Raw genomic sequence first — 15,333 nt, 5'->3', positions numbered from 1 at the left:
CTCCTGCTTGAGAAGGGGGTTGGACTAGAAGACCTCCAAGGTCCCTTCCAGCTCTATTCTGAATTTGAAATTGGAAACCCACGGGTATTAAAAAAGATTGCACAGCCCCTCACTCAATTCATCAACGGTTACGCAAACTGGCAATGATTCGGGAAGGGTCCAGCTGCCAACCGGGCACTGCCCTCGGCTCTGGAGGTCACAAGAACCCAGCAGGAGGAGTTAAAAAAGAACAACAGGGTTGATCCAGCATCCTGCCCCAATCATGGCCAAAGAAAGAAATCCTGGCTCGGAAGAGATCTGTGCAAACTTTACAAACCCATCAATCAAACGGGGCTTAAGCGGATGCCCGATTGGCAAGGGCATCAAAGGCCAGGGGCTCTACGCACCCACTCTCTTGATCCCCCTCCCCAGCCAGGCACTGGGCGGGAGCTGTGATAATCCCCTCTCTGGAATCTCCAATATCATTTCAAAGTATGCCGCTCGCTGCTCCATCCTGTGGCAGTGAGTTCCGCAGGATTAATTTTGCTGTGTTTTTTGTGCGTTACGGGGCATAACTGCTTGTTCTCATGTCTAATGGTACAATTTTGTTGCGTTATTCCTCATTATTTGTCCCTGCTCAGGGAGAACCGTCCCAAAACCCTCAAAATACTCCAGCTCAGATATTGAAAACTTGTTTTTAAAGGGGATTTTGTGGTATAAATTTTCTCCCTGTGCCAGGAAAGCGGACTCCAAGCACCAGCCTAGGGCCATTGTGCCAGCCACCCCACAAATACAGGCAGTCCTTAACTTACAACCTTATTCGTTTAGTGACTGAAGTTACAACCGTACTGAAAAAAGTGACTTATGACCGTTTTTCACACTTATGACCATTGCAGCATTGTCACATGATTCATATTTGCATTGTCAACTGACTCACACTTATGACGGTTGCCATTTCCCGGGAGGGCCACGTGTTCCCCTTATGGGACCTTCTGACAAGCAATGTCAAGGGGGAAACCAGATACACTTAACAACCAACTCAACAACTGCAGCAAGGAAGGTCATAAAACGGAGCAAAACTCACTTAAGTGTCTTGCTTAACAACGTAAATACAGGGCTCAATTGTGGTCACAAGTTGAGGACTACCTGTACAGTTTTTCAGTGGGTGGCAGTCAGGCCTAGACAATACAGAGAGTCCTCGAATTACAACACTTCATTTAGTGACCGTTCAAAGTTCCAACAGCAGTGAAAAAGGGGACTTGTGATAAGTGATTTTTCTCACTTATGACCATTTCCCCATGATCACGTGATTTACATTTGGATGCTTGACAAATGACTCACATTTATGACGATCCCAAAGTCACGGGATCCCCTTTTGCGACCTTCCGACAAGCAAAGTCAACGGAGAAGCCAGATTCACTTAACGCCCATTTAAGAACGGCTGTGATTCGCTTAACAACGACGGCAAGAAAAGTGGTAAAATGGGGCCAAACAAATTTGCTTAACAAATTTCTCACTTAGCAACATAAATTCTGGGCTCAATTACGGTCGTAAATTGAGGACTACCTGTAGCCTGAGAAAATGGAAGTCAGAAGTGACCTTGGGGGACATCTAGTCTGACCTTCCTAGGACTAAAATCTGGGATTTATAGTGCCCTGCGATGCCACGGCACAATACCCCACTTCTTAAGGAGGACGGAAACGCTAAGGCACTTCCTCTAAGCTTTTACCCATAAGTCACAGCCTTTGCTTCCCCAAACATGGGCTTGAACAGGGGGTTGGACTAGAAGACCTCTAAGGTTCCCTTCAACTTTGTTATTCTGAGCCCAAAAGCTTCTAACTTAATTTTTCTTACCCAAAATTGCTCAGTAGCTTTGCGGGAGAAACTTAGTGAGAGCAGCCCTGAGTGCGAATCATACCTAGTGCAAAAATCTAAGGGGGGGGGAGGGAGCCGTTCAATAGAAAGGGCGGGGGAAGGATGGGTTTGGAGGTTCCTGCTTTAAAAGGGATGGTGGTTTGGGGCCTTCCCCGATAGACTGCGCTGGGATATGGGGAGTCCACTCAGCCTCCAAGCTCCTGTAATGCCAGTTGATGGATCCTCCCCACCCCCACCCCCTCACCTTCCTTTTAAAGGAAGCCCATTGGGAACCAAACCAGGATTGCTAAAAGTTCCTTTAATCTTAATGTTAGTTTGTTTAAAGAGGAGCCTTCAGGTGTGTGGGGGATGGGGCAGAGAAGGGAAAGGAGGGGTACCTTCACACGTTTAACCCTTTCGAGGTTGTGGGGTTCCCCCCCAGATTATTCCATCCCATTCCCACGGGTCAGAAGTCCGGAAGACTTTCTCCCTCCCTCCCCCAACCTTTATCCAGCAAAGGCTCCACAGAATTTGGGGGTTCCCCCCCTCCGACTTTGCAGGGGGTGGGGTGGAAGGGATCCCCCTAATTCCCACGGATCAAAAGTCCCCCTCCCTTTCCCGGTTCTAAAAGCTGAGAGGCTGGAAGAATTTGGGGTTCGCGCCGCCCTCCGACCCTGCATTGGGGGGGGGCGCGGCGGCAGGGGGGGGTCCCGACTCCCAAGGGCTCACCCAATTCCCACGGATCAGACATCCAGGAGAGTTTCTCACCACTCCCCCACTCCCCCACCCCCACTTCTTAAAGCCTGACCGGCTGGAAGAATTTGGGGTTCGACCGATTTTGCATTGGGGGGGCGGGCGGGGGGCGGCAGGGGGTCCCAAGAGTTCACCCCAATTCCCACGGCCCAAAAAAAGTCCGGCAGAGTTTTTACCCCTCTCCTCCCTTGACCCCCCCCCACACCTTCTATCCAGCCAAAGCTCCCATGGGAAAAGAATTGGGGGTCCGTCCTCCAACTTTGCACGGAAGGGGGGGAAACTTCCCCAGAGACCTCCCCCCAATTCCCACGGGCCAAAAAAAAAAAGTCCGGCGGAGTTTCTCCCACCCCCCGACCCCCACTCCCTTCCTCCCCCCCTCCCCACCCCTTCTATCCAGCCAAAGCTCCCAAGGGGAAAAAGAATTGGGGGGTCCGCCCTCCGACTCTGCAGGGAGAGGGGGCTTCCGAGACCTCCCCCCCTCCCCCCAATTCCCACGGGCCAAAACCACAAAAAGTCCGGCGGAGTTTCCCTCCCTCCCTTTTCTAAAAAAAAAAAAAAAAAACCAGAACTTTTGCACCGAGCTTTGGGGCTGGGGTCCCAAGGAAAGAACAATTTGGGTCGGGGGTCTTCTCCAGCTTTCTCCCCAAGCCCAGCGCTCGCTCACCTGCTCGGGGGAAGAAGGCGCAGTAGAGAGGCGGGGACCCCCCCTTCCAGCTGAGTGGGTGGGTGGGTGACGACCACCACCCAAGCCGCCTTTAGCGGGGTGCTTCCCCTGCCTTGCCCACCCGGGGGGCGACCTCTCCGGGGAACCCCGCGAAGCGCAGCGGGCGCGGCAACTCCGCCCCGGGCTCTGCGGCGGCCGGCTATAGAAGGCGCGGCGCTGGTGCAAAGCTGACTTTCCTAATATAGCCTCCTCCTGCGGCGGCCGTGGGGCTGGGAGGGGGGCGGGAGGGGGCCGGTGGGGGGGGGGAGGATGATGGACCAGCCGGCCCGGGTTGGACAGGCGGCTGCCCCTCCGAGCGCCTGGCACGGGGGTCCCACTGCGGCGCCCCCCCCCTCACCCTCCTCTGCCCGTCCCTGCCTTGGAGAGAGGAAGCGGGGTCGCGGCTGCTTGGGGTGGGGAGGGGGATCATGTCAGCCCCTCTTCTGGTTTCTCAAGCAACCCCCCCCTGCAAAAGGGGGCATCGGGGTTGGGGGTCGAGTTGGGGGTCTGGGGAGCTGGGGTTGGGGGTCTGGGATTGGAGGTCTGGGAGCTGGGGTTGGGGGTCTGGAGTTGGGGGTCTAGGGAGCTGGGGTTGGGGGTCTGGGGTTGGGGGTCTGGGATTGGAGGTCTGGGGAGCTGGGGTTGGGGGTCTGGGGTTGGGGGTCTAGGGAGCTGGGGTTGGGGGTCTGGGGTTGGGGGTCTGGGATTGGAGGTCTGGGGAGCTGGGGTTGGGGGTCTGGGGTTGGGGGTCTAGGGAGCTGGGGTTGGGGGTCTGGGGTTGGGGGTCTGGGGTTGGGGGTCTGGGATTGGAGGTCTGGGGAGCTGGGGTTGGGGGTCTGGGATTGGAGGTCTGGGGAGCTGGGGTTGGGGGTCTGGGGTTGGGGGTCTGGGATTGGAGGTCTGGGGAGCTGGGGTTGGGGGTCTGGGGTTGGGGGTCTAGGGAGCTGGGGTTGGGGGTCTGGGGTTGGGGGTCTAGGGAGCTGGGGTTGGGGGTCTGGGGTTGGGGGTCTGGGATTGGAGGTCTGGGGAGCTGGGGTTGGGGGTCTGGGGTTGGGGGTCTGGGGTTGGGGGTCTAGGGAGCTGGGGTTGGGGGTCTGGGGTTGGGGGTCTAGGGAGCTGGGGTTGGGGGTCTGGGGTTGGGGGTCTGGGATTGGAGGTCTGGGGAGCTGGGGTTGGGGGTCTGGAGTTGGGGGTCTAGGGAGCTGGGGTTGGGGGTCTGGGGAGCTGGAGTTGGGGGTCTGGAGTTGGGGGTCTGGGGGTTCACCCCTCTTCTTGTTCCCCCTGCAAAAGAGGCATCATGGCAGATAGGCTGCCTCCAGGTGGGGAGGTTCGACTGGTGGCCAGGTGGGGGAATTTAGGGGGCTTGGGGCACAGCTAAGAAGGGGGTGCCAAGTGCCCCCACCTCTTTTTCGTTCTGTAAAGGGGGCAGTTGGGGAGGGGGCAACATCGTGGCTCAGCCCTCGGTGCTGGGGGTCCCCGTGTTCCCTCCTTTGCCTTGGGCAGGGAGGGTGGGCTACATTACAGGGGTCTCCAACCTTGGCCACTTGAAGACTTGTGGACTTCAACTCCCAGAATTCCTCTGACTGAGGAATTCTGGGAATTGAAGTCCACAAGTCTTAAAAAGTGGCCAAGGTTGGAGACCCCTGGACTAGAAGAGTGGTCACCAACTGGTGGTCCGCGGACCACCGGTGGTCTGTGAGAAAATTGTGGTGGTCCGTAGAAAAATTATTTACATTTTTTTATGTTGCACTAAATACCATTTAAATGAATTTATATGAACGATTCATATCATTCATTTAATATTTCATATTCGTGGTCCGCAGGATTTAAAATTATGAATTTAGTGGCCCCTGAGGTCCGAAAGGTTGGAGACCCCTGGACTAAATGACCTCAAAGGACTCTTGCCATCCCAGGATTCCAGGCCTCTCAGATAGACTTCCGGTTCTAGGACTCTTAAGGTAGACTGCCTCCACATGGGGAGGTTCTACTGACAGCCAGATGGCTGGGCAAGGGCAGGCGAGGGGGGGATTGGGGGGGAGGTACAGCTAAGAAGGGGGCGCCCCACTTCTTTTTCGTTCTGTAAAGAGGGCAGTGAGGGGGCATCGTGGCTCAACTCATCCTGCGGTGGGTCCCCGTGTTCCTCCCTTTGCCTTGGGAATGGGGGTGGACTAGAAGACCTCAAAGGTCCCTCCCGGTCCTAGGATTCTAAGATAGACTGCTGCCAGATTGGGCAGTTCTACTGAGGCAATTAAGGACATCACAAGGGTGGGAGGGGAGACACCTCTCCCTGCATAGGAGACCCCTGTTTCCCCCCTCCCACACCAGCCACAGAGAGCCCCAGCTAAAGGGGGTTACGTCCCTTTTCTTTCCACCTACAAAGGGGGCAGTCCACTGGAGGAAGGGCATTCGTGGTGGGTTCCCTGGTTCCCACCCTTGCCTTTGGCACAGGGTGGACTAGAAGACCTCCAAAGTCCCTTTTAGCCCTAAGATTCTAGGACTCTTAAGATAGACTGCCTCCCAGTGGGGAGGTTCTACTGAGCAGCTTCAGCACATGCTGGAGGCAGGTTTGTGAGACCATCCTGGAGTTTGGGGGGATGGAGGTACCCTGCCTAGGATACCGGCCTCCCTCCCACACACCCCAATTCTTGGACCACGAGGGAATTTAGAGAGTGGCTTCACTTTGGGACCCCAACCCCCAACTCCAGACCCCAGACCCACCCTGGGGACCCTCGGCTTTCCTGGGCTGGGGCAGGGTCTGGGAAGGGAAAGATTTCCCCCCAGACCCCTAATCCAAGTCCCCCCATGGACTGCCCCCTTTACCGAGAGAAAAAAGAGATGGGGCACCCCATTTTTAGCTGTGGCATGCCCTTGCCAGCCACTTGGTCATCAGTAGAACCTCCCCATCCGGAGGCAGTCTATCTGCCACAATGCCCCTTTTGCAGGGGGAACAAGAAGAGGGGTGAACCCCCAACCCCAGACCCCCAACCCGCTGACAGTAAACTGGGCCGCAGCACGCTGAACCCCCAAACACGAAAGATTTCTCTGCAAAGGAAACTGTATCTGCAGTTCTAGAAATGGGGAGCTAAGAGCCACGTCAGAGGCAGGGGAGGGTCCCCTCTTTGGGTTCCTGAGGGGGCCTGGGTCTCCTGACCTCCCCTTGAAAATTTAAAACCCTTTTTCTATGCTCCCCAAAGTCAAATTATTTGACTGGGACAGCAGCACAGGATTGTCGTTGTGGGTAAAATAGGAGGAGGAAAGTGTGTAGGAAAAGTTTGCCGTCTTGAGTTATTTGTGAAAATAATGCAGGTAGTCCTCGCCTTATGGCCAAAATGGAACTTCAACTTGCTAGCCAAGTCAGTGGCTGAGTGAGTTTTGCCCCATTTTATGACTTTCTTGCCACGGTTGTTAAGTGAATCACTGCAGTTGTTAAGTTAGCAACACGGTTGTTCAGAGAATCTGGTTTCCCATTGACTTTAGTTTACAGACGGTCGCAAAAAGGGATCATGTGACCCCAGGAAACTGCGACCGTCATAACTATGAGTCAGTCACCAAGCATCTGAATTCCAAACATGTGACCGTGGGGAGGCTGCAACGGTCGTTAAGTGTGAAAAATGATCCCAAGTCACTTTTTTCCAGTACCGTTGCAACCTGAAACGGTCACTAAATGAACTGTTGTAAGTTGAGGACTACCTACAAAAGCAGGATATAAACAAACAAAACAGAAGTGCTTTCAATCAGTCAATAGGATTTATTAGGTCAATAACCAGCAGCAGTTTTTAAAAAAACAAAACAAAAATGAAGCCAATAAATACTGTAATACATTAACAACTAGCGACATAAATCACTTTCAATAGAGTAAATAAATGGAATGTATTTAAAGCGGACTTCGACTCCCCGAATTCCCCAGTTGGGGTCTCCAACCTTGGCAACGTTAAGCCTGGCGGACTTCAACTCCCAGAATTCCCCAGCCGGGGTCTCCAACCTTGGCAACTTTAAGCCTGGCGGACTTCAACTCCCAGAATTCCCCAGCCGGGGTCTCCAACCTTGGCAACTTTAAGTCTGGCGGACTTCAACTCCCAGAATTCCCCAGTTGGGGTCTCCAATCTTGGCAACTTTAAGCCTGGTGGACTTCAACTCCCAGAATTCCCCAGTTGGGGTCTCCAACCTTGGCAACGTTAAGCCTGGCGGACTTCAACTCCCAGAATTCCCCAGCCGGGGTCTCCAACCTTGGCAACGTTAAGCCTGGCGGACTTCAACTCCCAGAATTCCCCAGCCGGGGTCTCCAACCTTGGCAACTTTAAGTCTGGCGGACTTCAACTCCCAGAATTCCCCAGTTGGGGTCTCCAATCTTGGCAACTTTAAGCCTGGTGGACTTCAACTCCCAGAATTCCCCAGTTGGGGTCTCCAACCTTGGCAACTTTAAGCATGGCGGACTTCAACTCCCAGAATTCCCCAGTTGGGAGTCTCCAACCTTGGCAACGTTAAGCCTGGCGGACTTCAACTCCCAGAATTCCCCAGTTGGGAGTCTCCAAACTTGGCAACGTTAAGCCTGGCGGACTTCAACTCCCAGAATTCCCCAGCCGGGGTCTCCAACCTTGGCAACTTTAAGCCTGGCGGACTTCAACTCCCAGAATTCCCCAGCCGGGGTCTCCAACCTTGGCAACTTTAAGTCTGGCGGACTTCAACTCCCAGAATTCCCCAGTTGGGGTCTCCAACCTTGGCAACTTTAAGCCTGGTGGACTTCAACTCCCAGAATTCCCCAGTTGGGGTCTCCAACCTTGGCAACTTTAAGCATGGCGGACTTCAACTCCCAGAATTCCCCAGTTGGGAGTCTCCAACCTTGGCAACGTTAAGCCTGGCGGACTTCAACTCCCAGAATTCCCCAGCCGGGGTCTCCAACCTTGGCAACGTTAAGCCTGGCGGACTTCAACTCCCAGAATTCCCCAGTTGGGAGTCTCCAACCTTGGCAACATTAAGACTGGCGGACTTCAACTCCCAGAATTCCCTAGCCGGGGTCTCCAACCTTGGCAACTTTAAGTCTGGCGGACTTCAACTCCCAGAATTCCCCAGTTGGGGTCTCCAACCTTGGCAACTTTAAGCATGGCGGACTTCAACTCCCAGAATTCCCCAGTTGGGGTCTCCAATCTTGGCAACATTAAGCCTGGCGGACTTCAACTCCCAGAATTCTCCAGCCGGGGTCTCCAGCTGGCTGGGGAATTCTGGGAGTTAAAGTCCGCCAGGCTTAACGTTGCCAAGGTTGGAGACCCCTCAGCTAGCTGTCTTAGCTTTTTTGAGGATGCCGGAGGGGCTTCTCATTGTATCTTCCGCCTCTTCATCCCACGGGAGATCTGTGGCCTTGGTGGGAGACGACCTCTGCTGGACAGCGTGGCCCTTGCACTGGGCTGCTACTCAGCGGACGGCCGACGAGGTCCGTTTGCTGAAAAACTGAAAGAAAATAAAATTAGGACCCCCAACGGGAGGGCAGCAGGTTGAGGAAAAGGGGGGTGGGCTGCTTTAGTAGAGTGAGGGAAAGTGAAGAAGAAAAGAATGGGAAAATGAAGGGAAGATCATCAAGGAGAGAAGCAACCTGGAATTAAGGAGAAATTGCCTGAAAGGGGGAACAATTGACCAGCGGAACAGCTGGCCACCAGATGTTGCGGGTGCTTCATCACTGGAGGGTTTAAAGAAGAGATTGGACAGCTGTTTGCATGGAATGGGATAGGGTTCCCTGCTCGGGCCGGAGGTTGGACTAGAAGACCTCCAAGGTCCCCTCCAGCTCTAGGATGCTATGATTGTATTAAGAACAAAAGGAGAAAGAGAAAGAAAGAAAGAGGGAGGGAGGGAAGGAAGGAAGGAAGGAAAGCACAGGAGGGAGGGAGGAAGATTAGAAGGAACGAAGGTGAGAGGGACAAAGAGGGGAAGAAAGGAAGAGGCATGGGAGAGAGGGAGAGGGAAGGAAGGAGGGAGGGAGGGAGGAAGAAGGAAGGGAGAATGGAAGGGACAGAGGAAGAGGAAGGGAGGGAGGGAGGAAGGAAAGAAGGAAGGAAGGAAAGGAGCACAGGAGGGAGGGAGGAAGATTAGGAGGAATGAAGGTGAGAGGAACAAAGAGGGGAAGGAAGGAATGAGCACGGGAGGGAGGGAGGAAGGGAGAGGGAAGGAAGGAAGGAGGGAGGGTGGGAGGGAGGAAGGGAGAGGGAGGAAGGGAGAATGGAAGGGAGAGAGAGAGAGAGGAAGGAAGGAAGGAAGGAAAGAAGGAAGGAAGGAAAGGAGGAGCACGGGAGGGAGGAAGATTAGGAGGAACGAAGGTGAGAGGGACAAAGAGGGAAAGGAAGGAAGGAAGGAAGGAATGAGCATGGGAGGGTGGGAGGAAGGGAGAGGGAAGGAAGGAAGGAGGAAGGAATAAAGAAGGGAGAATGGAAGGGAGGGAGGGAGGAAGGAAGGAAGGAAGGAAGGGAGAATGGAAGGGAGGGAGGGAAGGAGGGACATTTACTTCCAATTTCCTGAAAACTTGCCCATAGCAAACCACTAGTTTGATTAACGATTGCGCCGTTCACTTAACAACTGTGGTGTTTGCTTAAGAACCACAGTGGTGGTCACTTTACGACTGTTGCAAATAAATGAGATAAAATCAGGTCAGTTATGTGACCAGCCCACTTTACAATGGCCACAAGTTGCGACTGTGACCTTGCAACCATTTTTAAGCATCCTGACTGTCACAGGATCGGAATTCGGGCCCTTGGCAACCGGTAGTTGCAGCATCCTGGGTTCACGAGGATCTCCATTTCTGGCTTCCTTAGCCAGCTTCCGACAATCAACGTCCATGGGGGAAGCCAGCTTTGCTTAACAACTGCATGACTCACTTAACAACCGTGGCCAAAAAAAAAAAAAAAAAAGCAGTAAAATCAGGCACTGCTCAGTAACAACTGCCATCCTTAGCAATGGAGATTCTGGGGACCATTTGTAGTCGTAACGCGAGGACTACCTGTTCTGTCTTCCTTGCCATTATGAAGGACATAAATCAGATATAAATAGCTTGGCCTCATCGATCCAGGATGAAATACTGCAGCGCAATGAACCACAAATTCTTCTTTTCCGTTTTTTTCCCCCCAAGAGTTTGCAGCCTCATTTCGCTGAAGTTAAATGTTTTTTGATACGGACTTTCACAGTCCGGGGAATCGCCGAAGGACGTGGCCTTAGAAATTTATTTACTTGTTGAATTACAGGCAGTCCTCGACTTACAATCATAACCGAGCCTCAAATTTATGTCGCTAAGCGAGACCGTTCTGAATTTTGCCCCGTTTTACGACCTTCCTTGCCACCGTTGTTAAGCGAATCACTGCAGCAGTTAAGTTAGCCACACGGTTGTTGGGTTTGCATGAGAAATAGCAGAATAATAACAGAATAACAGAAGGGAAGGGGCCTTGGAGGTCTTCTAGTCCAACCACGTGCTCGAGAACTACTCTATGCAGGTAGTCCTCGACTTATGACCACAACTGAGCCCTGAAACTCTATTGCTAAGCAAGGCAGTCCTTAAATGAATTTTGCCTCATTTCATGGCCTTTCTTGACACAGTCCTTCAGTGAATTTCTGCAGTTCTTCAGTTAGCAACATGGTTGTTAAGTGAATCTGGCTTCCCTAGGGACTTTGCTTGTCAGAAGTTTGCAAAAGGGGACCCCGGGATGTTGCGACTGTCACAAATATGAGTCTGTTGCCAAGCATCCAAATTTTGATTGCGTGGCCCTGGGGATGTTGCAACGGTCGTAAGTGTGAAAAATGATCCTAAGTTGCTTTTTTCAATGCTGTTATTTTGAACGGTCACTAAATGAACTGTTGTAAGTCGAGGACTACCTGAATGTATTCTTTCACAAATGAGAGGTTCTGATTTGCAAAGATTTGCAATCCACCACCAGCCGCTCTCGGCTCGATTTGGATCATTGTGGGTCAACTTCGCACAACCGGCTAAGCCTTGTCGGTGTCAACGTTGAAGCTGCCTGGGGTTGGCTTGCTTCTGGCTTTGCAGTTGGGGAGCCCAGCTATTGTGGCTTGTCGGCCTGTGAACCAGGCTAATGCATGGAACAGCATTAAGGCCATTGTGTTTATTCAACAAGCCATGATTCAATCAATCATGGCTTGCTTGCCACATTACATGACCGAGGCACCCAGAGTTTGAGCCAAAGAGGGCTCACTGTGTCAGACTTCGATGCTATCTCAAAATAAATGAATTTCCAAACTGCCAATCTTTAAGGAAATTTTCTCTTTATTCGAGTACAGCAACCGGATCATGGCTCGTGCAGTCAGGACTGACCTTTGCCCCCCAATCCAATTCTCTGCTTCTCAGTGGCTATCTTCCAAGTCACTTTCCTGACTCCTTTTCTCGTCAGTTCACAGGAATGTTTCCCCCCTCTTCATTTCCAAGGAGACCGAGCTTCAAAGGGATTTAGCAGGCAAAAGTTCAGGCTTTATCTCCCTTTTCTATGTCAGCGCTGAGACGCTGACACACTGCTCGTTTGCAATGTGTATTTTTATACATTAAACTCTCTCTAGTTTCCAGTAAGTCCAGGTGGACACAGCAAATGGTGCAAAAAATATCAGGGGGCAGTGAAAAACTTTTCTCGACAATGTCTACGGAGGTTCTCCATCATCCAGGTCATGCTTGTCCCAAAAGTGTGTTTTTTAAAGAGGCAACTGGAGTTTCTGGTTTTTCTTTTGAAGACGTTTCGCTTCTCATCCGAGAAGCTTCTTCAGCTCTGACTGGATGGTGGGGAAGGATTTATGCTCCTTGCATGTCTCTCGCAGAGGGTTGCAGGAGGCCGTGGCAGCCGAAAATGGGGCTCAGGAGCCCGTTTTCTCTGGCAGAGCGCTGGGGCCACCACAGGCACCCCCGATATGATTGACATCGAGCTGGCCACGCCCACCCTGGCCATGCCCACTCCTCCCCCGGTCAAACACAATCCTGATGCGGCCTTCAATAAAATAGAGTTTGACACCCCTGTTTTAGAGAGTCGTTGAGGCCACTTGGAGATTTAATCTGTTGTTGAGGCCACTTGTAGTAGTGCAAATGGGTGTGGAGCAGGATGGTGCAAAAAAATATCCTGCAGCCAAGGAGGTTCCACACGCCCATTTGCACTACTCAGGTGACTCCCGAGGACACAGATAAGCCTCCAAGTGGCCTCGACGACCCTCTAAAAAGAATGCAAATGACCAGCTGTCTGCAAGTATAAATCCTTCCCTTCCTCACAATCCAGTCAGAGCTGAGGACGCTTCTTGGATGAGAAGCGAAACATCTTCAAAGAAAAACTAGAAAGTCCCTTTGCCTCTTGAAAAAAGCACCTTTGGGTTTCCCCAACAAAGTTTTATGAAGAGTTGTGCAAGTTAATCAGAAGCAAATAACCTTCTGTCTTTCTTCCCTCTTTGCAAAGTAGCCTACATTTATTTACTTATGTATATTTCATACTTTCTAACCGCCCATCTGTCGCTGGGAGGTGTGCCATTTCATCGATAAAATTAAATACTAAAACCAGAATAATTTAGGATGAAAAATACAGATAGTCCTTGATTTATGACCCTTTATTGAGTGACCAAAGTTGTTACTGAAATTATTTGAAGTCATGACAGCGCTGAAAAAAAATTACGACGGCCACAGCATCGCCATCGTCACATGATGAAAATTTGGGTGCTTGGCCACTGGCATGTACTTTATGACGATTGCAGCATCCCGGGGTCCTGTGGCCACTATTTACCCCCTTCTCGGGTGGCTTTCCACATGCAGAGTCAATGGGGGGAGTTGGATTCGCTTAATGCCTGCGTGATTCACTTAACAACCACAATGATATGCTTAACAGCCGTGTCAAAAAAATTTCGTAAAATCAGGCATGACTGACTTCTTAACAACTGCATTGCTTAGTGATGGAAGTTAACAGTCCCAACTGTGATCGTAAATTGAGGACTACCTGAATTTATGTCCCTGGGTGGACTTCATCCTCCAGAATTCCCGAGCCAGCGTAGCATTCTGGGAGTTGAAGTCCTCCCATCTGAAGGCAAATGATCTTAAGTGAGACATTTTCTTGTCTGCCTGATATTTCCAGGTAAATACAATACCAGCGTTAACGGCTTCTGGGTGACACAAAACTGCAACCTACAAGGACACAGATGGACCCAGATTACGGTTTAGGATGGGGGCAGGAGACCCATAGGACATCATAGAGCCGGGACTAGTGGGTCGTCTGAACCAGTACGAACCGGCTGAATACCACCTCTAGTCCTCAACTTACAACTGTAACAGAGTCCAAAATTTCCATTGCTAAAAGAATTAATTGAATTTTGTCCCATTTAATGATCTTTCTTGCCACTACTGTTAAAGGAGTCACTGCAGTTGTTAAGTGAATAAGCGAATGGTTGTAAGTCGAGGATTAGCTGTAATCAAGGCCGGGAAGGTTTGGGAGACCTCCAAGGCTTCTCTTCTCCCCCCCACCTTCGATCCCTGCCCCACTAACGACAAGAGGCTTCCAGTTCTCAAAATAAAAATTTATTCAGTAACAAGAACATCGAGTCAGCCCCCGTCAAGGGTGGGAGTTCACATTTAAAAACAGCCGAGCATCCTTGTGTCCGGGCAGTCTATCTTAGAAGTCCCTGGGACATGGATGGCAGGGGAGAAGACAGGATGGAAAGGAAAAAGGAAAAAGCGGGGGATGAACATGGTTTTTTTCCCCCCCTTTCCCAGTCCTGAAGTTGCTGGAGAGACCCCACCCCACCCCATGTGAGCAGGGGCACGTGGTAGATAGAGACACCCCCCCCAATTTTCAGATGGCCAGGATGCATCCCGCAAATCCCCACTTGGAGAAGACCACAGCTTGCTCACCCCCGATTCCAAAAGATGGATGGACCCCTCCCTGCCAACTGGCACTCCTGTGCCAAGGAGCCTTTGCAAAATGAATTCTTCCTGGATGAGATGCGCCACACAAACAGCCCAGATGAGAGAGACCCCCCCCAATCCCCCCAAACACCGGGGAGGGGGAGGAAACATGGCAGGGTGGGATGTACGCTTCCTTTCCTGCCCGTTGAAGGGGGTCATTTTTGGTCTGGATAGGTGTCCGAGTGGCCGTTGAGAATCGAGAGGAAGATGGACTCAGGGTTACGATTTCGGACACCCGTTTTGGGGGGGAAATGGCAAAGCCCCCCTACCCCAATACCCTTGGGTGGCATTGAAAGGCTGAGGATGCTCAGCTGTTGTGGGGGGGACACACAATGGGCTGTGGTTAACACAGCTAGAAATGTAGCAACAATGCTCAAGAGAAGTTGAGTCGTAGTATTTCTCAACCTTGGTCCCTTTAAGAAGCGTGGACTTCAACTCCCATGATTCCCCCAAGCCAAGGGAATTCTGGGAGTTGAAGTCCACCACGCCCCTTAAAGGAACCAAGGTTTGAGAAATGCTGCTGGACTCATTAAGTTATCACCATTCACACTTTCAGTACAGATGGAGCTCACTCACATGCCGGGGGGGTGGGTGGGTCCTGTAAGCATCCATTTTGCCCCCCCCAGCTCCCCTGCAAGACTCTACAAGATTGACAGTACAACGTAAAAATTGAGGGTTGGGGGGGAGGCAAGGAAATGGGGACCACTGGAGGGAGGGGATGCCCCCGCCCAAATCTGCATACCTTCTGAATGCAAAGAAAGGAGCCAGGACAGAAGACCAGAAGGGGAAATCCCCCCCCCATAGAAACCCCCCCCCCAGCAATGCTTCTGATCAGCATGAGTTTTTCATCGATCGACATAACGAAAAGCGGCAAGCGAGCCAGTAACAAAGAGTTTACCAAACGCACAAAGCTTTTCCAGACCTCTTGGTTTTAAAGATTGTGAGAAAAAAAAGGGGGGGGGAAGGAAGCGGTCTCCCCAAGACTGCAGACTTTGGATGCCTGGGACGAGCAGAGTCCGGGGGTGCAATTGAAAGAGAGCAGAGAGGAAGGAGGGTGCTTCCCTCCCCCAAAAGAGAGAGAGAGAGAACCCCCTCCAAGGAGCTGCAAGGCACACGTTTTGCTTCCAGAAGA

General features: G+C 51.9%; 1 protein-coding gene across 3 annotated transcripts in view; it reads right to left on the bottom strand.

The window, feature by feature from the left end:
- Positions 1 to 3,391, bottom strand: part of CORO6 (coronin 6) — a 51,093-nt gene extending 47,702 nt beyond the window's left edge. For all 3 annotated transcript variants that reach the window (XM_087890374.1, XM_087890381.1, XM_087890378.1), the window contains exon 1: positions 3,251 to 3,391. The gene's annotated coding sequence lies outside the window, so the exon portion shown is untranslated. The remainder of the gene's footprint in view (positions 1 to 3,250) is intronic.
- Positions 3,392 to 15,333: the final 11,942 nt, after the last annotated feature.

The sequence above is a fragment of the Pantherophis guttatus genome, chromosome 1, assembly GCF_059756535.1.
Source record: "Pantherophis guttatus breed Tessera chromosome 1, ASM5975653v1, whole genome shotgun sequence".
Classification (NCBI taxonomy): Eukaryota; Metazoa; Chordata; class Lepidosauria; order Squamata; family Colubridae; genus Pantherophis; species Pantherophis guttatus.
Note: the sequence above shows the minus strand (reverse complement) of the source record. Positions and strands in the feature narration are given on the sequence as shown.